Source organism: Scardinius erythrophthalmus (genome assembly GCF_964197995.2).
Source record: "Scardinius erythrophthalmus genome assembly, chromosome: 4".
NCBI lineage: Eukaryota > Metazoa > Chordata > Actinopteri > Cypriniformes > Leuciscidae > Scardinius > Scardinius erythrophthalmus.
Window position 1 is genome coordinate 12,526,052 of NC_138224.1, and position 25,229 is coordinate 12,551,280.

Here is a 25,229-nt window from a genome sequence, read left to right on the forward strand (position 1 = left end):
CATTTAAAGATCTAAAAGGGATTAGTTCAGCTTTAAAAGGGCTAAATTAATAATTGTAAACATATATTAATATATGAAAAAATATATATTAAATATAAATACAAATATAAACATATAATATAAATTATAAATACAAATGAATCCCTTTTAGGTACAAATTAAGTATTTAAACATTAAGGATTAAAATTATTATTTTTCTAATTAAATAATAGCCTACTCATTTAAAAACATAAACAATAACAATAAATTAAGCCCTAAATTAAATTAAGCCTTTTTAGATATAAATTAAGTCTTTAAAAACTTGAATTGAGTTTTTTTTATTAAAAGTTAATAATTAAAAATTATAAACACAAATTAAGCCATTTTAAAGCATTTGAGACACCACATACCACCTAAATAAAATAAAATAAAATAAAATAAAATAAAATAAAATAAAATAAAATAAAATAAAATAAAATAAAATAAAATAAAATAAAAATACTGACAGTTATGTATTTTCAGTGAAATCTTTAAAGCGAAGAATTAAACAACAAAATACTTATGTGATAAACCCCTGCCATAGACACGCATATAAAGTTGAATGAAATGTTTCACTATAGGTCTTTAAGTTAACCCTAAATTAAAGAAATACAAAGAAGACTTGTATAAACAATACATATTATAGACAAACAATAAATAAATTGTAAAACAAACATATAATGTATCCATAATTTTCATTGCAAATAATAAAGCTGCAAATTGGTGTCTGGTTACGAAGTGACAAGTGATTAGAGCAATTGTGCATTTAACCCAGAATATCTCTTTAATGAATGTGCTTTCACTTTAGAAAACCTTGTGTAGAGTAATATGGAGCTGAGAAACAGGGAAAGAAGGAAGGAAGAAGGAAAGAGGGATTTTGCTCAACATCTACTGTTCTTTGAAGACAACTCATTATTGTCCAGTGTTTATATTTATGTAGTACATGTACTAGTAGACTTCAGCTAAATGAATGCATGTTTTGACCACAACATGGCAGCTCTGATGTTATCGCTCCATCTCTCTAATGGCTGAGCCTAATGATGGCTGGCAGCAGGGAAAACTTTATTCTTCTCTTTTTTGCTATCATCCGGATATCCATGTTTCATACAGACAGAGATGTGTGGCCTTTATGAAGATATAAATAAAATAAATGAGTGTTGATGGCACTGATATAAGGAAGCAGTTTCCAGCAGTTATTTTTATAAATATATACTGCATAAACAATTGCAAGAGGAAATATGAGATAAAAACTTGCAATTACATTTTAGACTGTTAATTCTGTGGCGGAAACAAGCATACATAGGAAACTCATTATGGAACGTGTTGGAAAAGTAAAGTAAACTCTAAAAAAACACTCTTGGACACATGTCCATGTGTACTTGCAGTATGAGGACGCAGAACAGATCCAATGTGAGATTTGCCCTATAACCTGACCTGACATTTTCCTCATGTTAAGTGTGTAATAACTTTGTGGAGCTGCGTGGTGAGTGAGAGAGGAATGATGAAATAGCCTCACTATTTAAACGCAGGGTACTCGATTGCACAGGAAATCATCTTCTGAAATTACATCCACAGACGTGAACACATCAATCAAATCGGTTTCAGACTGTTTTGGGGCTCATGAGTGCAGGACGACACAAGCCGAGTGTTTAAAGGGGGAACAACGGAGGTACACGTGGCAGATGCTGATTTTACCCTGCTGAGATTGAAGACAATGATACTCTGGGTTAATCGCGTGTGTCTTAGTAGAGCAGAGCTGTGACTCTGTACAGAACAGAGGTGACACAGGAAGTAGGTCGTTGATGTCATTAACTAAAGAACACAGACCAGCAGAAGAAGATCATCCCAGGTAGATCAATCACTGACAACATGACAGTTTGAGTCAACACGAAATCAAAATCTATTATATATATATATAGTAGATTTTGATTTCGTGTTGACTCAAACTGTCATCAAATATAATAAAAATGTAATATATATATATATATATATAAATAGTGAGGCTATTTCATCATATATATACATACATATATATATATATATATATATATATATATATATATATATATATACACACATACACATAGAATTTTAACATAATGATTATAATTTTATAATAGAATAATAATAATAATTATGTATAATAATTTTTTTTGTTTTAAATTTATATCTTTTTGAAAGGTCACAAAGGCTGTATTTATCTGATCAAAAACACAATAAAAACAGTAATGTTGTGAAATACTATTATAATGTGATGGCAAAGCTGAATTTGTAGCATCATTACTCCAGTCTAGAATGTCACATGATCCTTCAGAAATCATTCTAATGTGCTGATTTGGTAGCCTGGTAATACCAAACTCTGCTACTTCGCTTTGCTTCGTAGACAGAGTCTGGAATGGCATAATAGAGAAGTGTTTTCTCTCTCGCGGGGGTCGCTTGTCTGAAGTTTAAAATCATTGGTTACCCGTAAGCCAATCACATAATGTTTGGTTATGGCGTGTGTTATGCGCATGCTCAGCAGCATCTAACTTCCACTGTAAACACATGTATGATGCGAAAACAAAAACCATCGAGCGAAATACCTGTGAACATGGCTGTGAACGACTTTTGCTGATTATGTGAAGTAAATCTACGCATCCACGGTACAATCAGCATCTACGTCACGGCTCTCAGCCCGCCCTCTGTTCGTTGATTGGTCCGACTGTTTTCAGGCCGGAGGAAAACGGAAAGCTATGACGCTGTCTCAGACTGAGTACAGAAGCGAAATGAAATTGAGCGGAAGTACGAAGTCTGACGTAGTCAGGCTACTGATTTGGTGCTCAAGAAACATTTCTTATTACCAGTGGTTTAAGGGTTCACCCAAAAAATGAAAATTATGTCATCATCATATGATGTGATATGAGATATGTCATCTCACCCTCAAGTTGTTCCAAACCTGCATTTTTTTCTTCTGTTTCTCACAAAAGAAGATATTTTAAAGAATGGCGGTAACCAGACAGTTGACGGTAGCCATTGACTTCCAGATTTCTTTTTTTTCAACGGCTATCAACTGTCTGGTCACCGACATTCTTCAATTTAGTTCAACAGAAGAAAGAAATTCAAACAAGTTTAGAACAATTTTTATTTTATTAAAAAAGAATATTTATTTTAGGTTGAACTATCCTTTTAATATTTTGGTGGAAACCATGATGCGTTTTTGTTTCAAGATTCTGTGATGAATAGAAAGTACAAAAGAACAGCATTTATTAGAAACAGAAATCTTCTGCAACATTATAAATGCCTTTTCTTTCACCTGTAATCAATTTAATGCATCTTCGCAACAAACAAACAAAAGTATATTTTTTTCCTAAATAAAGAAATAATGATTCTTACTGACCCAAACTTTTGACCTGCAGTGATTGGTTTAGCAAACTCACATTTGGTCTTGCTCCGTTTTACAATTTGGAGGTAAAATGGATTGCAAACAGCTACTACCAACCTACTTTATATTCAAAAACCAGCTGTACAGAGCCTCAAGTGAATGTGCATCTACGTGTGCTTGCATGTGTCCTACCCAATAATATACATTCATATTAAGTGAACCTTAAATATGACCATCAGCGTGTCCAGCGTGTGTCTCAGGTGTTGAAATCAAGGAGAGACATCATGTGTGCATTCACACATTAGCTAGATAGGAGACACCGTCCAGATCACCATTTCCCTACTAATAAGACACAAGCATAGCAGGATGCAAGATGTATCAAATGGTGTCAGCAAAAGATGATGGGAGATAAAGGGAGACTACCATCTATCTATCAATCCGTCAGTATAGCTCTATTAATTCCAGTGACAAACACATGGGTATTCTTAAACAGCAACAACAACAATTACACCTGCTGCAAGAACGATGACAAAGTCCGGATTTTGTCATTTGTCCTTTTTAGAGGTGAGCTACATGAGGACAGAAAGGCAGACCAGTGACTTTAAGGAAAAGATGAGTCATACTTTGAGCTTGATTTGGTGTCACTAGGAAATAGAACGGATCCTTGGAGGTGTAAAATGTTAGCGTAGGATCTTACATTCAGTAATGTAAAACACTCCTCCAGAAATGAAGCATCATTTAAAAGCATTGGCGAGTGTGTTACAATGAGAGTGCCTTTGAGCTTACATGTATATTACTAAGTGTTCTTGAAAGTGTGACTCTGTAACTAGAGCCACGCTGGTGTATTAAAGAGATTGTTGGAGCCAACCTGCACTGAGCCACAGCAGGCATGAAATATTCACAACACCACATGCACGCACACACACAAAGCTAAAACATGCCAAGGCAGATGGTGTGACATTCGAAGAGCACAATCCAGCAGCCTATCAATAGGATACAGAGAACATTTTGTTGAGAGGAGCGTGATGGGTAATAAACACTTTGCTCCCAGAGAGGGGCTGGGTTACAGCGCCACCTTGTGGTGCTTTGCCACGCCATATGTTTGGGCATGTGGTTACTGATTGTTGACCTCTAATACACATGGACAGATGGACGCAGCGCCAGACCAAAACAGAGCCTGGGGAGACGAGATAGGTTTGTACCTTGGCTTCAAAAGCATCAAATGGATTTATATCATACAAGAGTGAGAATTTAAAACTCATCTAGTCAAGCCTTGCCTTTAACGTTGCTGTCTGCGTCCAGCCAGGATCAGAGAAAGAGAAGAGTATTGATTTTACCTTCAGTTAACAAAATGGTTTTCCCAAGCTGACTTAATACAAGGTCTAGCGTAAAAAAGTAGGGTCGGTCTTGGGCGGAAAGCAGAAAATCGAGGAGCCTGGCATGCCAAAACGCACTCAAAATTGCCCGCTGTCATACATGGTTTGCCTCAGAGTGCCTTTCATTCATTTGATACATTGTTCACTCACTCATCTTCACGTCTGAATTGGCCACGCTCTACAAACTCGGCAACAGAGCTCAGACAAGCGTTACTCTCATTTGCAGGTACTTCTGAACACATAAACCTTGAAAAAAGGGGAAAATAAATGTGCCTGTGAAGATTCTATAAATATCTTTTTTTATGGTATTACAAAAAATTTTTTTTAGTAATCATTATGTCAATTATTTGATTAATTTGATCTCACTGCATAAATAAGGAAAACATGCTATTGAATTTCCGATGATCTCCAAATTGAGCACTATAAAATGTATGCAAAATATTGTTAAAAAAGTATTATAGAATAAAAACATTTTTTAGATAGATTTCCACATTATTAAAACACAATTTTAAAGCAGCAAGAAAGTCACTAAATTATCAAAAGAGAGAAATTTGTTTGATTTAATCTTTTAATTTTGCAGGCCTATTTAGTTTGATAAATGTGTGTATCTCACTGCATCAACAAGGGGATATATCTTATCTTGCCTAATGTTTTCCTCCTAAATATGTGTATTATATTTTGCAGACTTTGCAAAAAAATATTTGCAGACAGCTTTCCAAATGATCAAAGCACGATATTAAAGCATTAGGAAAGTCACACAATGATCAATAAGGTCAAACTAAACCACACATTTATTGATAAAGATATTTGTTGTTGGGGATTTTCTTTATCGATTTCATTGATTGTTGCTGCCCTAGGAGTTTTCCTGTGTAAGTGTATTTGTGCCAGGCATCCTCCCGGATCTACCCCGCAGGACTGCCGCTGGCAGCAGAATTGCTGTACTTGTAGTTGGATCTAACCTGAAGAGACACTGAATTCTCTCTATATGAGCAATGCAATGGCAACCTTTGTCATCCAGAGAGCCTTTCAAGCCAAAGTGAATACTGCCTGTGGCCTTCAAATGTGCGTGTTTGTGTCCTTTGAGCAATGTAAGAGATGTGGGGAATGTGAAAACACAACAAGTTGCATGTCACTACAGAGCACAAGATGGCCTAACCGGTCTGGACCAGTCCCATGACTGGATTACGTCATCATCCAGGGAGTTGTGTGTGTGTGTGTGTGCAGTATCAGTGAGAAAATCCCATTTTGATTTGAAATGCTCCATTGTATAATCCTTTGAGTCTGTGAGGAAAGGATGGCAGAATGGAGGAATAGCGAATGATAGAGAGAGCGTTGATGTCAACGAGAAAAAATCGTACCTTCGTCTTAGAGTCCGTTCAGTGAGTGTATTTACATGCACAATCTTACACCAATTATGCTTAATAATTATGCAGCAACATCTATCAAGATTCCTTGATAGATCTATCCATCCATCCATCCATCCAAAAAAAAAGTATGAAAGTATCACAATTTCCATGATTTTCCTGTTAAGATTTACAGTGTGTTAAGATTTACAGTGTGTATCTATCACAGAGAACTTTATATTCACTATCAAATCTTCCATGTTTTTTTTTTTCATTATTAAATAGTTAAAAATATATATAAGATATTTAATATAAGACTGTAGGCTGTTTTAATTAATGGCAAAAGGTCATAAAAAGTAATTATTGCTGGATTTCACAATATTTCACCATCTTTACAGTCTGGGGTAAGAAAAAAAATCTTTAAAAATCTCATGCAAAAACATTGATCATTGTTTTTTGATAGTTGTCTGTGTTTTTTTTTTTATGTACACATAAACGCATTTAGTCAGTGATGAGATTCCTAATCAATAACTGCACTGATCAAAACATGGATTTAGACACGACCCCCTGGAAAGAACCTGAGCAGGTCTGCTGTGGTCTCACTCTGATGTGCAGTCGGCAGGGGGCCAGGTAGGATTCTCATTAGAATAGCATTAGGGGGCAGGGTTGCAGATATAGTTTAATGAGAGTGATATGACTACTCTATCCCACCATCCCCCTCCCTTTCCCGGATATCTAACGTCTGCTGTTCCATTTCCATCTCTCCAGAAGAACCTGCATTTTCAGTCAGGCATTCCCTGGATGACTTTAAATGAGGGTGCGAGGACTGTTGGCTCTTCTCACCTTCGATGATCTTTCATGCTACATACAGGATGAGGCACGATCCACAATCAAGGGGCTCACGGCGTTACACATACTCACATTTGAGTCAAGGGTGTGAAAGCACTCTCATAGAGAAAAGGGCAACCTCTTGACGCAAAGGAAAACAGAAGGATCAGAGGGATCAGACTGGATAGAAACAGCAATACATAGCAATAAAAAAATGCATGATGTTTCAAAATTAGATGTCAGTGATGTGTTCGAGGACTGGGAATGAGACACTAGGTCAAATAGTGTAAAGTTAATTAAGACAGCAAATATAGGAAAATGTGTGTCATTGTAAAGAAAAAGAAAAAAATCACAAAACAAATCTGTTTGAGCACATATGCAAAGTCCTTATGTCATGTTGGTTTCATGTGGTTTTTGATTTATAAATTGAAATGCTTCAATTTAAGGATTCTAAAATGTCGTACCATCAAGTAAAAAAGTAATAAATATTTTCCTTACACCTTCAGTACATGTGAGTTATAGGCCTACACCATCTCAGGGGACGTTTACACAACACATATACGACACACGGCATAAAAAAAAAGGGTTTCAAAGTGCAAACGATACCATTATCATCTCCGTGTAAACTACAATAACGCAAATTTGTAGAAACAGTGACGCATGCGTATTACGTGTTCAGTCTATAGCTGCATAGTGCTTCTTTAAAAAGGTGACATCGCCAACTACTGGCCTGACATGCAAAATACAGCGTTTTTAATCGTTTTTGCGGATCCGTGTGAACGGGATCGTTTTGACAACGTTGTCGTTTGTACACGAAAAACACAAATGGAAAAAACGTTTCCGTTTTTAGTAGATTGTTGTTGTGTAAATGTACTCGTATTCATTATTTTCTAAAACTTTTGTAAATTCATTTTAAAAATATTTTTACAAGTACATGAATAAAACGTTTTTTTTTTAGTAGTTGTAGTTTTTATTTTGTAACTAATAATAAACAAACATAAATAATTAATCATGAATATTTAAATTCATAAATATTGTTTTTGTAGGATCACAGCACATATTTTACCAGAACCTCACTTTTTTTTTTGAAAGATACTAAATAAGCAGACAACTCTAAAGTAGAAAACTGCTTAAGAATAAAGCAATAAGCCACACAAAGGCCAAGGGGTGTTCTTATGCATTTTCAATGGAACCCATGGTTCAAAATTCTCCTCCAGGTTTTAAGACTATAGAAGACAAAAACAAAATTAAAACATCTCTCAGGGTCCACCATGCGACAAGGATTCACAATGCATTAGTGCAATGGAAAGCACCGGTGTGGAAATGTGAGACCCCAGTGGCTCTAGTCTAAGATTTTCCTGCACGCAACAGGCGTATTGTATTTTTAGGGCAGATGGGACACCTGTTAGTTGAGGACATTAAGGGTAAAAGATGCCCCCTGGAGGCTGGAACGTGATGAAAAGGAAAACACTCTTGACAGAGAGGAGCAGAACAAGAGCGAGAGAAATCTGCTTCAGAGTTTTTCAGTGCATGCAGTGTCCTTGATCCCGCTCAATCGCCAGGCTAGTCATGAGAGTAAATGCGTAAATGTCCTCAGAGACACGGTGCTCTGCCGTCAGAGAGGTGGCTATTTCCAAATGCCAAAAATAACACATCCCTCGAGGTATGAATTGGCACGATTGATGTAAGAAAACATATCAGTCTATTTCATTAACATACTGAGCTGCCCAGCACAAAAACAGGGTTCTGAAAGGGCATCTGAAAATGGCATCTGATAACTCCACTGGTGCACACGGCACAGTTTTGCTAGTGAGGCATAATGCACTTTAAAATGCAAATATTCAGAGAAGTCCAAAACATTTTATTTAAAACTGGAAATAAAGTTTTAGTATTTACAAATATTTAAAACAAAGAAATATTATTGTGTAAAATGAATTTCTGGGATAGGCTGTATACTAATTGAAAGGAAATCAACACCTCAGCCTGGATTTCAATTGTCTTACAAACTAAAGAAAAAAAAAAAAAAAACATAAAATGCCGCAAGTCTAGTTATATAATTTTGCAAATAAAAAGAAGAATAGAAACAAAATTGTCATGGAAAGCAATTCAAATTCTGGTTCCTCATCCAATAGTTAAATGCCCACTTGAATGCACTGACTACACACAGGGCCTGTTCAGATGAGAGCATGTGTTTGAATACACCTGCCACAAATTTACATATTTCTCTTTTTAATAATTATAAGAGGCACTCATAGCAGAGATAATACAAAACTGACCGGCAGAGACTCTCATGACAGTCATCCATTACAAATAAAACAGAGGTGGTCACATACTACAGAATATAAGAATATATGCTTTATAGGACCTTTACGGTCAAGAGATGTTGATGATAATAATAATAATAATAATAATAATAACAATAAAATAGCACATTAAATGAATAAAATGCAGCTCAAAGTGCTGCACACATAAGAATATAAAAAGATTTGAATATGAAAGGCTGTTTTGCCTCAGAGTAAATAATCATAATTAAGGTTATGACGCAATTAAGACTTTCATCTGATTCTTGTAAATGCAATTACTGTATCTCAGTGTGGGCATACATTGTAAAAAAAATATGATCAATAAGTTATAACAACATATGTCATATATCATCATATTAGAAATAATATACATATATTAGATAATATACATATATCATCAAAATAAGTTACTTTTTTTATAAGTTATACAAGATTCAAAAAATTTAAGTTGACATGACTCAAACATCCAAGTTGATTGTACTTAAAAATTTGATGCAGCAACTTTTTAACAATGCACAGTATTTTGACAATGTATTTTTTTTCTATTAATTATTTAATTAATAATTTTATTCTAAATGCGGAAATTGGAGTGTATTAATATAAGTAAAAGTAACTAGAACGTGAACAAAATAATCGAAAAATAATATGTATATTTATTTTACATATTGTAGCTCAAAGTGCTTGAATATAAAAAAATAAGATCAAAGTATAAAAAATGAAAGCAATAATAGTAGTAATAATAATTGAATACAACTAAAGATCTTATTCAAAAGCTAAATTTGGGGGTGGGGTGGGGGTGCTAAAAGCAGCACTTTGACAAATCATGTGCCGGAAAGTCTTTTCTCATACCCAACAATTCTTCACATGCAACAGACCAATGTGAAAAGAAGGAAATATCTGTTGATGCCAGTGTGGTGAGGCGGAAAAGCGTTAAAGGAGGCCATTTACTGTGGGTTTGCAGATGTAAGAAATGGCAGCTTTAAGGTGGGTGGGAGTGAACCGCTCTGTCCTTGTCTCTCTCTTTCTCTCTGCATCGACCTCTTTTCCATCTTGTATAGCTGCTGCTAAAACTCACAAGCCAGTATTGACAGAAGCCAATTACTCCTCACTTCACCTGCTGCAAAGATGAAATAGCAGTGGCATACAGCATCTGCGTACACAAAGACATCTCCACATTTCCCTTCTCCTACATATCAAAACAAATTGATTTACAATAAAGATTCACTGAGCGCTCGACAATAGCTCAAGCTATATATTGACGAGTTATGAAGCCTTGCGGTGTCACAACCTACCAAAGGCCAAGGGTGATGGTCAAATTAACTGAAGAGGCACAAACCAATTAATACCAAGGCAGGAATATGTATATGTATATGTATATGTATATGTATATGTATGTGGGTGTGTAAAAGCCTTTCATTCCCGTATAGCAAGAAATAAAATCAGATTTTTCTCATTTCTAAAAAGCAATGAAACATTTCCTCAGATACAAATAGTGCCTGGACCTGCATTAACCTTTTTTAAAATATACTCCCCTGAGGGTGCTGCATAATCCGTCTTAAATCCAGATCCAGATTAAGGTTACTGGTGTGGAGTGACCGATTGCTCTCTGATCCCAACTTTACTTCATCTAAGGAAACGAATGAACAGACGACAATGTTGTCAAATTGATCCCCTTTCACACAGATCCACGGAAATTACTAAAAAAGCTGTATTATTCTGCCAGGCCAGTAGTTGGCGATGTCACTTTGTAACAAAACACTATGAGACTATAGACTGAACACGTAATACACATGTGCATGACATCACTGTTCTCACAAATTTACGTTTTTGTTTACGCAGAGACGCATTTTCAGGCCCCCAAAACTTCATTGTAGTGCAAACGAACACCCAAAACGCATAAAAAGTTAACGTAACGTAAGTTTTGTAAACGTCCCCTTAAGCCCTATTCGCACTGGATTAGTATTATCTGGGGACCACGTGTGATTTAGAAATTACCCACCCAGATCTGATTTTCGTGTGGCGCATTCGCACGGGATAAACGAAGCCTGTGATTTTTACTTGATTTTACGGACTTATCCAGCCCGATCTCATGAAAGTGCGTATCTATACCACAAATTTAATTTCTCGTGCCATTTATATGGCAAAAATAGTTTTTGCATGTATATGATACAGTTTTCGCATGCATATGATACGCACTTTCACAATTCATACTTTCAGAATTGCTATAACTGCAGAATTGCTAGAATTGTTATAAACTCAAAATGGCAATAAAGTCAGAATTTTCAGATATAAATAAAACATAAAAAAAAGATATATAAAAAACAAAGTCGCAGTTACATTTTTAATTGTTTATTCTGTAGTGTATACAAGCTTCCATCGATATTTATATTTGACTACACTGATTTGGATGGATGGATGGATGGATGGATGGATGGATGGATGTTCATTTTTAAATAGATGTAACAAAATCTTATATTTCACATGTTAGATGTGATAAAAAAAAATGTAATAAAAAGTCTTTAAAAGTAGTATAATATGCTTTAATTGCAACCAGCAGTCTAATAAGCTTGATGATGTGAACCAAGAAAAAAAAAAAAAGCTCAACTTAAAAAACAAACAAATATAGCATCTCATTTTACAAATGAGATGGAAGGAAGGAGGCAAAGCAGCGCTCCACATGAGACGAGAGTGCAAGTGCGTTCACATCCCTGTCTCAGCACACTCTCCTTGTCTGCAGTTACGGTCGCCATGGAAACCGTTCCCAAGGCTCTGAAATGTCCCCGAATGGAAAGAGAACAGTAGGGAGAGAAAAAAAAAAAAAAAAAAAGTCTTATGCACATCACCAAGACAGATCCCAGAAACCAGAGGGAAAAAAACGTAGAAGGTCACAGAAACACACACATTCAGTGATTCATATTGAATTATTTGACAAATGACTGCAGCTTTTAAGTAGCCCAGTGGACAAGGACAGGCGTCATGTCATTTCAGGGTTGCTGTATACGTCAGTTACGAAAACCACTAAACTTGAGATGTAGAATTAATAATATTGAGTAGGAGTAATCAGCTGAGAGATCTGAAGTCTGACTGGTGTCTGACTGACGCACACTGGCTTCAGTTTGCCAACGCTGTGTGCGCTGTGGGCCGGAGCTGCGCATTGGGTAATTACAGAGAGGTTAACGAGACTGACTTCTCTAACGAGATATGAATCACACCGCATATAGAGACTCTGAGGTCTGTGATGGGGCTATTTATTCTTTATTTTCCTTTCAAAATGAACATTATACAAACACTGCCAGTTTTTCCATTCTAAGGTCGTGATCTCGAAAACTTTGCCATTTCTCCTAATTCTCGGTCAAAATGAAAAGGCTATTTATATTTGACATTTACACTTATATTTTTTTATTTAGCGGGCTCTTTAATTCAAAGCAACATTTAAATGAGGAACGCTGCAACACGAGTGAAATCATCCTAATGAAATTGAATCATACAGGTGCTGAAAAACAAATCTCACATTTGAATAGAATAAAAAAGGAATAATACTATAAAGTATAATTAAAAGGAAATAAAAGGAAAGCAAAACAAAACAGGCCCAGGACTAAACAAAACAAAATCAAAACAAAACAGGCCCAAAATCAAAACTATGATCACTTGGAAAAGAAATAGGTCTATTCAACTCACATACAAATCTTACATTTAAATAAAATAATAACTCTCAAATACTGAACAAAAATACTGAACTTTTTCTATGTACACAAAAGGCTCTCTCAAATATTGTTCACAAATCTGTCTAAATCTGTGTTAGTGAGCACTTCTCCTTTGCCGAGATAATCCATCCAATAATTTTTAAAATTAAATAAAATGAAAGCAAAACAAAACAGGCCCAAAATAAAAAATAGGATCACTTGGAAAAGAAATGGGTCTATTCAACTCAAATACAAATCTCACATTTAAATAAAAATAAAATTGAATAAAAGTAAAATGGAATAAATAAATAAATAAATAATAAATAAACTAAACTACTAATTAAATTATAAAATAAAATAAAAATGAAAGATTGCAATAGTGATTGTGTTTGCATTATTATCCACCAAAGACCAAAATAAAAGCAGGTCTTGTCCTCTCCCCATGACATCTCTCGACTTGCACTGAAAATCAACTAAATCCTGAAGTTGCCCATCCTAAATTCCATGACTGTTGCAAGTGCCAAAATACAGGGAGGTATCAGAGCCACATCATGAACACACATTACAGAGAGTCACCTGGTTTGACCTGATTGAGCTACTGTCTGTCTCTCAACAAAGTGCTGTTTTTAGACCCTCCATGCCAGCATCCCTCTCATTCTGCCTGACGGAAACTCCGTCTCCGGAGAAAATGATTCTGGGAAGACTAAGGTTGATTTTTCCCCCCGTTTATTTCTAAGAAGGGAATATTAATGGTTGCGTACTGTGCAAGTATGTGTGACAGGTGAGCAGTAGTGTTTGGATCACATTAGTGTGTTTATAAGGTGTTGGAGTCAAGTGCGACTTCTCACTCTGATTAGCATTGATGATGAATGTTATGACGAGAGTGTCTTGGTTTTCACACAGTATTGCATAATAACACTAAGAGGAGGTACATTCATAGACTTGAAATAGCACATGAACACCAACCCAAGGTGGAAGAATATCAGATTGGAGTACACCACTGACGTAATTAACAAAGATTTATTTAAAATGTACTTTATTTTAGGAATAATGAATTAAACCCAAATTGTGGACACCTCCTTATAGATAAGTACAGCTCCTACATGAATGGGGAAGGATTGAAATATCTAAAACTCTGATTCTGGTTTAATAGCTTCATTCAAATCAGCTGCTTCTTTAGTTCAAATTTCAGGCTGGCCTGTAGAGACACTTGCACAAGAAGGTCCTCTTATTTCATTTCACCTACACAAAGTATTCTGAAGAAAGCAGTTCAACCAGCAGCAGCGGGCTGGTGTATACGTGTCTGATTTTATCAACAGAGCAGTGTCTTCTGCTGAACAGTAGGACCCTTGTCTTAGCTCTTTCAACTCTTTCAAAAGGCTTTAAGCGATTGGATGACAGGCACATTCCAGGTTTGGGCCAGGCTACACGACACAAGGATACATCAATGAGAGTGATGTGATGGGTGGATGCAATGACATGAGTGTGAAAAACCTAGATCGAATTTTGGACATTTGCTAGATTTTTCGGCTATGAAACAGCCACACAAGGAATGATTCACCCAAAAATGAAAATTCTGACTCATGTCATCACAAACACGTATATGCATTTATTTATTTTTTTCTGAGCTGTCAAGCTCCTTAAAGAACAAAAAAGCACTGTAAAAGTATAGTCCTTACAACTTTTGCACTATTTTTAAAGTCTTGCAATAGTTTTGTTTAAGAAAACGGACTGAAATTAAATAATTTAGGATGCAGATACACTACTGTTTAAAAGGTGGTAAGATTTTTTTATGTTTTTGAAAGAGATTTCATATGCTCACATTCATATGCTTATATATATATAAGCATATACAGTGAGGAAAATAAGTATTTGAACACCCTGCTATTTTGCAAGTTTTCCCACTTAGAAATCATGGAGGGGTCTGAAATTGTCATCGTAGGTGCATGTCCACTGTGAGAGACATAATCTAAAAAAATAAATCCAGAAATCACAATGTATGATTTTTTAACTATTTATTTGTATGATACAGCTGCAAATAAGTATTTGAACACCCGAGAAAATCAATGTTAATATTTGGTACAGTAGCCTTTGTTTGCAATTATAGAGGTCAAACGTTTCCTGTAGTTTTTCACCAGGTTTGCACACACTGCAGGGATTTTGGCCCACTCCTCCACACAGATCTTCTCTAGATCAGTCAGGTTTCTGGGCTGTCACTGAGAAACACGGAGTTCGAGCTCCCTCCAAAGATTCTCTATTAGGTTTAGGTCTGGAGACTGGCTAGGCCATGCCAGAACCTTGATATGCTTCTTACAGAGCCACTCCTTGGTTATCCTGGCTGTGGGCTTCGGGTCATTGTCATGTTGGAAGACCCAGCCTCGACCCATCTTCAATGCTCTAACTGAGGGAAGGAGGTTGTTCCCCAAAATCTCGCAATACATGGCCCCGGTCATCCTCTCCTTAATACAGTGCAGTCGCCCTGTCCCATGTGCAGAAAAACACCCCCAAAGCATGATGCTTCACAGTAGGGATGGTGTTCTTGGGATGGTACTCATCATTCTTCTATAAAAGTTCTATTTTGGTCTCATCTGACCACATGACTTTCTCCCATGACTCCTCTGGATCATCCAAATGGTCATTGGCAAACTTAAGACGGGCCTTGACATGTGCTGGTTTAAGCAGGGGAACCTTCCGTGCCATGCATGATTTCAAACCATGACGTCTTAGTGTATTACCAACAGTAACCTTGGAAACGGTGGTCCCAGCTCTTTTCAGGTCATTGACCAGCTCCTCCCGTGTAGTTCTGGGCTGATTTCTCACCTTTCTTAGGATCATTGAGACCCCACGAGGTGAGATCTTGCATGGAGCCCCAGTCCGAGGGAGATTGACAGTCATGTTTAGCTTCTTCCATTTTCTAATGATTGCTCCAACAGCGGACCTTTTTTCACCAAGCTGCTGGGCAATTTCCCCGTAGCCCTTTCCAGCCTTGTGGAGGTGTACAATTTTGTCTCTAGTGTCTTTGGACAGCTCTTTGGTCTTGGCCATGTTAGTAGTTGGATTCTTACTGATTGTATGGGGTGGACAGGTGTCTTTATGCAGCTAACGACCTTAAACAGGTGCATCTAATTTAGGATAATAAATGGAGTGGAGGTGGACATTTTAAAGGCAGACTAACAGGTCTTTGAGGGTCAGAATTCTAGCTGATAGACAGGTGTTGAAATACTTATTTGCAGCTGTATCATACAAATAAATAGTTCAAAAAACATTTTTTTTTTTTTTTTAATTATGTCTCTCACAGTGGACATGCACCTACGATGACAATTTCAGACCCCTCCATGATTTCCAAGTGGGAGAACTTGCAAAACAGCAGGGTGTTCAAAAACTTATTTTCCTCACTGTATATATATATATATATATATATATATATATATATATATATATATATATATATATATATACATATATATATATATTATTTATTTATTTATTTATTTTTTCTAAGCTAAATTTTCAGCATCATTACTCCAGTCTTCAGAGTCACATGATTCTTCAGAAATCATTCTGATATGCTGATTTGCTTCTCAATATTTTTTTTTTCTTTCTTAAGGATGAAAACATTGAAAACAAGATTAATATTTAGCTTAATATTTTTTGGAAACTGTAAAAAAAAAAAAAAAAAAAACAGGGCTGAGCAATAGAATGTTCAAAAGAACAGCATTCATTTGAATAAAAGGAAATATTTTGCAATGTTATGGATTTACTGTCACTTTTAATCAATGCAATGCATACTTTCTGAATAAATATCATTAAAAACCTAGTGTTCTATACATTTTCTGAAAATATTCAGAAAATAATTGTGGGTCTTTTCCTCACAGAAATCCATCATATGACTTCAGAAGACTTGAAGTATAGAAAACTAATCAAACAGTTTAAAGTGCTTTTTGGAGCTTGACAGCCCCCAGTCACTATGAAATGTCATTATATGCAAACAAGCTACATTAAATTAATTAGGGTAGTTCTAATGAAACAAAAATGGAAAAAAAGAATAATGGCAAAGTTTTGATTTTGGAGTGAACTACACCTTTAATTTAAGGGAGAGTGCAGAGAGTTGGATTAGTGGGTCAGTTCTTCTCTGCATTAGTGCTCTCAGATGTTTTACAGGTGAACTGTCGCAGGTTTTCGCTTCTGCGTCCTTGACACAGTTAGCGACCGCATCTGTGTCCGATTCCTCCTTGCCAAACTGTCTCCTTGATGATGACGGAGCAGGGGCCAATCGCATTTCTACCACTCGTCTCTTGGGTGGCGAGAGATGAAATGGAGAATACAGGAAGATAGGTTGAGGGAGCACTTTGGAGTTTAGGGGGACCGAAATAGATGTGACACACAACAGCTCTGCAACTGCCCAGTTAGACTAATGAGGCGAGGTTGAAGGAGAGGGATGCTCCCGGAGGTGCACACGCTCACGTCAAAGCCCCTGCCCCCATCACCCGCGGCCTATTTCCGGAACAGAAATTCATTAAAATGGCCCCAGCGAGCAGGCTTTAGGGCCTCAACTGGGTCAAGGCAAAATAGTAAGCTCAAAGCATTCAACTCAATATCAATTTGTCATTTGACAGATTAGATTAGCCATTTTTCACACCTGCATCTCAGAGAAGAAACCACAGACCCTCAACACACATGGCTGACCATTGAGTTTTGGTTCCCACACACCTCACCCCACTCCACACCTATTCTCTGGTATATCAGTGATACTTAAATACATTTACAATTCCAGTCAAACGTTTGGGATATAAAAATATTCATGTTTTTGAAAGAAGTCTCTCTAATGCTCACCAAGGCTGCATTTATTTGATGAAAAATAGAGTTGAAAAAAAGTACAATTTAGAAAGACTTTTCTATTTATATATATATTTTTAAAATGTCATTTATTCCTGTAATGGTAAAGCTGAATTTTCAGCACCATTACTCCAGTCTTCAGTGACACATGATCCTTCAGAAATTAGCTACTCTGATGGTCAAGAAACATTTCTTATCGTCATCAATGATAAAACCAGTTGTGCTGCTTAACAAATCCATATTTTGGGGGGAAATCGTGATACACTACCATTCAAAGATTTGGGGAAAGTAAGATAAAAAAAGAGACTTTTATTCAATGAGGATTCATTAAATAGATCAAAAGTGACAGTAAAGGAAAAATGTATAATGTTACAAATAAAATCTAATTCTAATAAATTCTGTTCTTTAGAAGAAAATATTGATCAAATTTCTTATCTGATGCAGTGTTTTCAACAATGACACTAATAAGAACCATTATTAATAATTGAGCACCAAATCAGCATACTAGAATGATTTCTTAATCAGAACCATTGTTACTAATTGTGCAGCAAATCAGCATATTAGAATGATTTCTGAAGGATCATGTGACACTGAAGACTGGAGTAATGATCCTGAACATTCAGCTTTGCCATCACAGGAATAAATTACATTTTAAAATATATTTAGATAGAAAACAGCTATAGATAGAAGAAGTAATAGTAAGAGTTGCATGCTAGAATGCTATTCTAATTCAGTCAATGGCCAAATTCGGCCCAAAATCTTGCAAGACACCAGATAATAAATGTAAAATAGATACTTCAGATTACTGTGCATATTGTGGAAATGTAATAATGAAATAATGTTTAATGGACAGTGCAAATTTAACACAACGGTTGTTAGCGGTGTCATCACACATCACAACACAGTTTAAATGAGTAATGTGAAGTTATTAGGATGTTGAAAAGGACAGCAGGAAGTAACCAAGCAGCAGTTTTGCTTTTATCAAATCTGATCAAACTTACAAGGACATGACTGCACGACATTTCTGTGACCTTTTCTTTCGGCTGAACAGAGTCCACTCTGTGGGTGTGTCCAACCACAACGCCACAGGCACCTGTCTCTGTGAAGGTCAAAGTGCTGTTTTTATACGTCTACAGACATGCATGGTTTATAAATATCTGGCATTATTTAAGCAATATTTGAAATAATTTCATTTTTAGAAATTCAATATAGAAATTCAATACCCAGTTTCAACAATGGGAATTCAGTTTGAGTGTTAATATCAATTCAACCTCTGCCATTTAAAGGAACTGTAGAAAATGAAATGGAGTGCAAACTGCTTAAGAATAGTGTCACATTTTAAATACAACGAGCAAAAAAATGAAGAAAAGCAAACAAATTGCTTTCAAGGGCTTTACCTTTATCTTCTTGAACTGAACTGGTGCTTTGCCTGTAAGGCCAGAAGGCTGGTCTATTCATCCATCACCAAATAGCTGATTCACACAAGTTTTTCCATGCTTTCTCCATAACATTTGCCAGAACAGTACGATAAACACATAACCTGAGGCGAGAAATATACAAGGTTGGAGAACAGACAGTAAAACGGTGTGATTATGAACATCTGATTTAGTTAAGCAATATACAGCAGGAGATCACAGCCTTGCTGATTCGGGAGCCGGTCCAACTAGGATATTGCTTCTATACACAACAGTTCAACAAAGTAAGTTGATATTGAGTAACTTACACACACACACACACACACATACATATATACACACATATTTCAGTTCGCTGTTGTTTTGTTTGAAATATTTTTCATTGCAAAAACCTTTTGCAGATTTTAATATTTTAGGTCATTGCTGGGCTTCCTGAGATTTTAAGCTATTGAAAGTAAATGCCCCTTTTCTTACAAAATAAATAAAAAAACACGTAATTGAAAAGTAAAAATCTTTATAAACCCACAAGTTTTATGTGAAGGAAATGGACTGGAATTAAAGATAACAGATAATGGCCTATTTAGTTTAGATTTAGCTTAAAATCTCATGAAACCCAAACCAGCATGAATTACAACCTTATCACACCTAAAGTAAGTGTACCATTTACTAAAATCTTTAGATTAGAGATATGGTCTAAATGGGCGAACCTGCTCCTTCAAGTAGAAGCTTATCCTGGTAACTTTTCTTGCCTGTCTAAAAGGGGAGAAAATGTGTATGATGAATGAGCGAGGGACAGGTCCTCCCATGAGGCCAGGCTGGTGACTAATCAATAGACTGGCAGTGCGGCCTGGCTGGAGGGCTCTATATCAATCATAATGCACAAGCCTCGTATTCTCATCGACAGCACACAGTAGGCCAGAGACGAGTTGTTTCATCTATTACTCTTGGCAGATAGACCACGGGGCAACTGAGCTTGACACATAGCATTGTCAGAGTGGGAGAAACACTCACAATAAAAAGAAAAAGTCGAAACCTAAAGTTTGGCTTATTAAAGTAGGAGTTGAGTTGAGATACATACCCCCGTTTTCACAGACAAGGCTTAAGTGCCCGGACTAAAATGCATGTTTGAGCTGTTTTAAATGAAAGCAACTTATCTTATTTTAATATATGTGTCATTGTTTTGTCTCAAGATGCACACCAGCAAAGTTTATTTTGATTTTTTATTTAAGTTACTGAAAGGTCCTGATTCAACTATACATAATCCTAGCTTTATCTAAGCCCTTTCTGTGAAACCAGGCCATGGAGAAATAGAGACAGGCTTTACCTTGTTTGAGTTCCTTCTTTTGTGGTTTGGGTCCTCCTTGACTAGTGTAATTTGAGAGGTTTGTCCTGTCCTGCTTTCCTCCATTGCTTCATGGCCCTCACAAACAGATGCCATGCACTATTCTAAATGTGGCACTAGGATTATCATCAACACATTGCTCTTGTCAGCCTTCCTAGAGTTCTGGTGGTGTGACTTACTCTACTGTGGCAATTTAGGGCCACCTTGTGGTGTAAGCCAGTTAGGCAAGTGCACCTGTTTGCCACATGGTTTATAAAAAAATAAAAAAACGCCCTGTGCGGTGAGAAAAAGGAACAAAGTGTTCCTGTGCTCAACAATCATAGAGTCAGTTAACAAGAGCTGATCCACAGCTTGCTTACATTTGATGAACTGCTTTGTGCACACATTTAAAACCCAGATATTGCTGTATAATTGTGTATTTATAAAGAACTTTGTTCAAGAATAGGCTAACCTGATTTTCTCCCTACATGGATCCGAAAATGAGCTTGGAACATTAATAGATTTGAGTCTATGCTGATTTTCAAACACATATTCAAGGCGTCCTTCCTCTATCCCAAATGTGCTCTCTTTGGATTTAGACTTAAGCAGTAATTTGTGTAAAATTACGACCACAGGAATATCATGAGTTCAGTAGGCTACGTTCATTCTTATGTTAGTATTATATGATCTGACATTTTTTTAAGCTGATTCAAGGTTTTTCTGAATATTGCAGATCATTGTCATAAGTTTATCTATCTTTATACAGACAATATCAGCAAATATCATTTTGGCTGTACTACAACAATAGGCCTAAATAAAGCCCTCGTGGTGAAAAATAAGCTTTTATTGTTTTGTATATGACTGACTATGTGGTGTTTTAATATGAACACAAACCATGTGCAGATTCATACCATTGCTGAGTATTTTATCCTTAAAACTGCAGTCAGTGTGTCACCGTCAACGAGTGGATCTATGAGCTGTGAGTGGGGGCGGGGCCAATTTGCATATTCATTGAACCGTGTATAATGAGGCAAGGGTGTAGTTTACATTAAAGCTATTTTAAGGCATTAAGTAATTAAGGGGAAAAACGTTTTAAATATGTAATTTTGGTGATCAAATGTGAGTTTAAGGTGGTAAAATTGACTACGGGGCACTTGAAAAGTGCCTATACAGTGTAAAGGGTTTAACACTAAATTTAAGCAGGAATAAAAAGGCTCATTTTAAAGGAATACTCCACTTTAAAATGAAAATTCTGTCATCATATACTCAACCTCATGTTGTTTCAAACCTGTATGAATTTGTTTCTTTTGCTGAACAGAAAGGAAGATATTTAGATGAATGTCAGTAACCAGACAGTTTCTGGTACCATTGACTTCCATAGTAGGAAAAAAATATATATACTATGGAAGTCAATGGTACCAGAAACTGTCTGGTTACTGACATTCTTCTAAATATCTTCCTTTCTGTTCAGCAGAAGAAATTCATACAGGTTTGAAACAACGTGAGGGTGAGTATATAATGACAGAATTTTCATTTTAAAGTGGAGTATCCCTTTAAGCTAAATTCTGCCCTATTACACAATAAACACTCATTACACAAACATGCATCTTGTATTCTCACCTTAAGAATATCCATTCTCTCCAGCAGCAGTCCTCAAGCTCCACAGGCCCCAAATGTGCAAGACAACATTCAAAAGACCCCACACATCAGATATTCACTCTGGCACAATTTTTAACTTCAAAACAAATTCATTTTGTGATTCCAGATGTAAAACATGCTTAAAAAGTGTGATTGAGGCATAGGGAACAATATGTTCCACACATTTTTGGCAGTTTAATATTTAGTTTAGAGGACTCTTGCAGAACTGAAAACCAGTTCTAAACGTATTTTGGGTCCATGAAATCCTGGTCACATACCACCATTAGGCCTTTGTGTGCTAACATTAATACAACTAAAACCTTTATAAAAACAAAAGATTGCTATATTAGGCAATACCGATGTCGTCAAGCATATGTGCATGCAATCTTTGCATATATGCTCATTTCCCTGTCCCATATATTTGAATGAAACTCATACAATGTATAATAAACAAGAAACAAAACCAACATGAAAGTCAGATGTGTGTTTTAATAGTTAATACAATTATTGATAATTATACAGTCAAGATTTACAAAAGTAAAGTTCTCACAAAATATGATCATATCACATGAGATGAAGATTTGAGTGCACTTGTGTGATCTCACATTCAAACATTTACCACAGTTACCCAGCAGTGATGACCAGGCAGCCATGTGGCTTTGTCCCAAGGCTCTGGGTGGGTTGCACAGACAGCTGAGATCCGTCGAGGAGGATCAGCAACCTGTAAAAGTCTCTCAAAACACATGCATCCGTTGGCAGAACAATGCATGCATGCACATTTGCTCAGAAATGACATTGCGACATCAGGTTACTGCAACGCTCTAACACCGCGTACATTAAGGGTGGAGCGGGTTTACCTGCAGACCACGTGGTGGTGACCGTGCTGGAGGCGGGGCGTGGCGTACACGTCATCGCGTAGCTGTGACGCAGAGCTTTCCGCCTCCCTGAGTTGGAGTCTGCGCAATGCTGTGAGACAAGGAGAGCCGACAAATGAAACCAAATTCAACTCGTAACATGCAACTCAAAGAATTCTGTTGAACGCCTTGGCTTCAAAACATTGTTCGATACTACCACACATTTAAATAATGCTAGGTTAACAATAAAACCATTGGCATTTCACGCACATATTACTGTCTATGGTTTCACAGCTTGCCAGGTCGTCGTCTCGTTCCGACGAAATCAAGTCAGGTTTCGGAAACACGTCAGATTTCATTCCTGAAGAACACGTCCTCGAAGTCTCGCTGTTGAAAGTCCAAAGATCTGTCGTAATCAGAGTCCGACAAAGAGAAAACGCTCTCATCAAATTGGACATGTTGACTCTGCATTGAGAAATCACGGCTTACATCACATGTCTCAAATGAAACATCTAATCGTTCAGCGTACACCAGGTCCATTAGATACTGGGTTGTGTTACTTGGTGCCATGGCAACCGGTGGAATGTAACTTTTATTCCTCGTAGCTGTGCCGTCGACACGGTCCAGACACAACTGTGGTCTCTTGACTGACCAGGCGCGGACCCGTCGCCTCCTTTCGCTGATTTTTGCACGCAAAAATGTCTTCCTCTTTGATTTTGACCATTTCTTCTTATGAACAGGCGCGGTCTCGGTGTCCTTCTGGTAGTTTCCGTTCATTGTCATAACTTCAAGACACATTACCAAAAAAAAAAATACACAAAGTCTTTCGTTGCCTAACGTAGACGTGAGAGATACAAAAATCACCGACTGATTAAAATATACCAGTCAAATTGAACAAAAAATTAGACAAGATTCAACTGCTGCTTACTCTTCGAAGTTCAAAAACGAATGACAAACGTGGCCAAGGAACGTGCGACTAACGTACTTAACGAACTTGCGGAAGTGACGTTTTTCGTTTCCAACGAATCAGCTTTGAGAATGAGGTGACGTCACGGCTGACGTATTACACGCTGCCGCCATCTTAGGTGGTAACTAGAATTGCATCCAAAATAAAAGTTTTTGTTTAAATAATTATACACAGTACACACGTATATTATTATGTGCATATATAAATACACACATGCGTGCATGTATATATTTAAGAAATATTTACATAATGTACTGTGTATATATTTGAAAGCCCAACCTGAGATTGTTACATTTTTTATTAAACTGTCTGTATATTTCTCTTCTCAAATAAACACTTACAACAATTCCATATGATTTTACTGTTTATTTTGACAAATGTTATGTATAAATACAATTATATAGTTAGGGATGCAGAAAAAAAGTACATTTGTTTATAAATATATTACAAAATATACACTTGACAAGGTAACAATGTGCAGTAACATTTCAATTTCACAGTGCTATAATGAATGCATCTATAAGTAAACAATATGTGGATTGAATGTGCATGTTGTGCATTAAAACACTACTCGGCACAAAAGGGACAAAACCAGGGAGACTCTTCAGGAGGGGTTTCTTCAAGCCATGATCACGAGACCATTGGGGATCCGCTAGGGACTTATCAGCAAAACATTGCAACATATTCAAACACGAAGAAAAGCAACTGGGAACTGTATAAACACACACACACACACAGAAAAAGGTATACAAGCCATCCAACACATGCGTTAATTTTAAGACATCAGAACATTTCCACTACCCCGTCTCTCGCGTTTTTAAACGCAAAAACGCGTAGAGTAAGATAAGCTGAGATAAACGTTTGATCATTTGTTCTGTTAATCATTTACATTAGGTTAGTCAGTCTGATTATGTATGCTGTGCTCAAGTTCAAGCAATTCCAAGTTCTGCGACAGTCTGTAGTCTAGCTGTAAAAACAAAAAGTTATCTACAAAATAGTGATGGTCGCTTTCGAAACGTTGCTTTATGGAGCTTCGAAACCTTCTCGAATATTTTGTTCCGAATCAGCGCGTATTGAACTGGTCAAGTTGCAAAAAAATAAATATGTTATGGAAAACATCTCAAAAACCATCCAAAACACACAAACATTCAATTTTTCCTAAACAAAAGCAGCGAGGTTACTTGTCGACCTCACCAAAATGTCGGCGCAGCCAGGACCCAGGAGGAGGCCACGTGACGCAAATGCGCCGACTCTCTGCTCGATGATCCTGCCTCTTGAAGCTCTCT

The 25,229-nt window shown here is 36.6% G+C and overlaps 3 long non-coding RNA genes across 5 annotated transcripts in view; 1 reads left to right on the forward strand and 2 right to left on the reverse strand.

Moving 5' to 3' along the window:
* The window catches only part of LOC308689200, a 60,119-nt gene extending 39,219 nt beyond the window's left edge, over positions 1–20,900 (reverse strand). The window contains exons 1-4 of one of the 2 annotated variants that reach the window (XR_014029972.1): positions 20,488–20,900; positions 19,146–19,288; positions 18,750–18,847; positions 16,666–17,406 (exon numbers count right to left, since the gene is read on the reverse strand). This is a non-coding gene — a long non-coding RNA (uncharacterized lncRNA). Of the gene's footprint in view, positions 1–16,665; positions 17,407–18,749; positions 18,848–19,145; positions 19,289–20,487 lie in introns of those variants that run through there. The other variant, XR_014029971.1, reaches the window with a different exon arrangement.
* LOC308689560 lies at positions 1,782–7,276 on the forward strand. The gene is made up of 3 exons (XR_014030018.1): positions 1,782–1,867; positions 6,604–6,728; positions 6,867–7,276. It is a non-coding gene; the product is annotated as an uncharacterized lncRNA (long non-coding RNA).
* Positions 20,901–22,593: 1,693 nt separating the features above from the next.
* LOC308689390 lies at positions 22,594–23,935 on the reverse strand. Of its 2 annotated transcripts, XR_014029994.1 has the most exons (3): positions 23,466–23,935; positions 23,247–23,363; positions 22,594–23,088 (listed from the first exon to the last, which is right to left on the reverse strand). It is a non-coding gene; the product is annotated as an uncharacterized lncRNA (long non-coding RNA). The 2 variants fall into 2 exon arrangements; XR_014029995.1 differs by lacking the exon at positions 23,466–23,935 and having other exon boundaries at positions 23,247–23,388.
* Positions 23,936–25,229: the final 1,294 nt, after the last annotated feature.